The following is a 2,500-nucleotide window of genomic DNA, read 5'->3' as shown; positions in this document are numbered from 1 at the left end:
GGTGATCGAGGTTTTGGCTCGATTGCATCTTTCGGCTCGTTCCCCCGTCACTCCCGACTTTGGCCGAGGTGATCGAGGTTTTGGCTCGATTGCATCTTTCGGCTCGTTCCCCGTCACTCCGGCTTTGGCCGAGGTGATCGAGGTTTTGGCTCGATTGCATCTTTCGGCTCGTTCCCCGTCACTCCGGCCGGCCGAGGTGATCGAGGTTTTGGCTCGATTGCATTTACCGGCTCGTTCCCCCGTCACTCCCGGCTTTGGCCGAGGTGATCGAGGTTTTGGCTCGATTGCATCTTTCGGCTCGTTCCCCCGTCACTCCCGGCTTTGGCCGAGGTGATCAAGGTTTTGGCTCGATTGCATCTTTCGGCTCGTTCCCCCGTCACTCCCGGCTTCGGCCGAGGTGATCGAGGTTTTGGCTCGATTGCATCTTTCGGCTCGTTCCCCCGTGGCGGGTCGGGCTTCTTCTCCGACTCTGGTGAGTCGGACTTCTTTCACTCCTCTGGGCATGCCTCGTCGGTGCTGCGGCGACGACGTCCTCCCGCGAGTGCGGGAAGGACTAAGGTCTACCACTAGCACTCTGGGCTCCCCCGGCGTCTTGACAGGGTCAGCTTCTCCTAGTGCTCCGTTCAAGTTTCTCGGAGTCACATTTTGGACCCTGGTCTCCTGGACGGGTTCCGCCGCTCTTGTCGGTGTGACAGTGTGCCGCGTACTACCAATTAAGTCCAAGAGTAGCTTCGATTTCTTTGCATCAACCACATGTCCCATGATGGTGACCTGGTTGGCGAGCGCGGCGTATCTGGTATTATTGGCATCCCGTACTCGGTTGAATTACCCGGCCGGTGGAGGGCTGCGCAACTCCAGAATTATGGACGGTATCATCTGGGCAGAATTCGGTTTCGTCAGTCACGAATACCTCTTGTTCTTTCGACATCTTCTTAGCTTTTTGGGTGGGTTTTTGTTTTGTTTGGGAATGAATGTGACTAGCTTCTAGTATCTATTCCCACAGACGGCGCCAATTGTTCCGGGTGTAATTCCAGAGCAGTTATTTGTCACCACCCGTGCTTGTAGAATGACGTCCTTAGTCGAATTCTCCTTGCGGTCTCCTGAAACGATGAACAAATTGAGGGCTCGGCTTTGGGCCGAGCGAACTCACTCCGACGCTCAAGTCAGTAACTTAGAGAGGTATGTTGTTGTTACTTAGCAAAATGCGTATTGTAGAGAGATAAGGAAGATATTACCAGATGAATAGTGATTCTGAGGTTAAAATGTGGATCCTTTACTCAATGAGAGTAGAGGAGTATTTATAGACTTTCACCTTTTGTCACGTAGTGGCCAAGTGGCCAAGTGGCTAGCAGGTGGAAAGACTGATCTACCCTCGGCCGAGGGACCCATGGCAGGCCGACGGGCCCTGTTGGCTCACCGCCGAGGGGTCTTGGATATGAGTTCGCTGATGTGTGCCCCGGCTGGCTGGTTGCCCCGGCCGGGGACCCAAGAGGCAGGCCGACAGGCTGCCTTGGTTAGGCTGTCTAAGCCGTTGACTTGCTGTGGATATCCTTGACCTTGCTCAATATGTTGACTGGTCAGTGGGTGCAGAATATGCCCCATCAATTTGCCCCCAGCGTAGTCTATGCCGTGGTATGGGCTCCGATGTATGCTGAGCGTATATTCTGCGTAAGTGAAAATTTTCTGCCCCGGCTTCTTCTACCTCGGCGTGGCTCCGCTTAGGCCGTACCCTATCCCCCCTCCACATGGATGTGTAATGGACATCCGATGTGGAAAAGAGAGAGACGCTGGCCGAGACCAGGGTTGAGAGTGGACCGTTTGGCAAGTAGATACCAAGGAGCGTGTTGAAGAAGATACGTCGATTGGCATTCTGTCAAGGAGCGTGTCCCAACCGCCGCTGTAAACATGTTAGCGTATCGGTCGTTGTGGCCCGGCTGCTTCCGGCCTTGGCCGAGGAATCGGGGTTCTGGCGCAAAGATTCGTATCTATAGACCATTATTGATTGCGTCCTCGTTCACGCTCGGTCTTAATTTGCCGAGGTGTCAGATTTGTGTCTCAACGGTACTTATACATTCTTAAGCTCGGTCTTAATTAGCCGAGGGCAAGTCGTGGTTTCCTCGTCACTCTCGGTCTTAGTTAGCCGAGGTGATCGAGTTTACGTTCTGACTGCCGTTGTAAATATCTAGGCATATCGGCTCGTTCCCCCGTCACCCTCGGTTTTAATTAGCCGAGGTGATCGAGGTTTTGGCTTGATTGCATTTACTGGCTCGTTCCCCGTCACTCCGGCTTTGGCCGAGGTGATCGAGGTTTTGGCTCGGTGCATCTTTCGGCTCGTTCCCCCGTCACTCCGGCTTTGGCGAGGTGATCGAGGTTTTGCTCGATTGCATCTTTCGGCTCGTTCCCCGTCACTCCCGGCTTTGGCGAGGTGATCGAGGTTTTGGCTCGATTGCATCTTTCGGCTCGTTCCCCGTCACTCCGGCTTTGGCCGAGGTGATCGAGG

Source organism: Silene latifolia, chromosome Y (genome assembly GCF_048544455.1).
Source record: "Silene latifolia isolate original U9 population chromosome Y, ASM4854445v1, whole genome shotgun sequence".
Taxonomy (NCBI): Eukaryota; Viridiplantae; Streptophyta; class Magnoliopsida; order Caryophyllales; family Caryophyllaceae; genus Silene; species Silene latifolia.
This window is presented reverse-complemented; position numbering follows the sequence as displayed.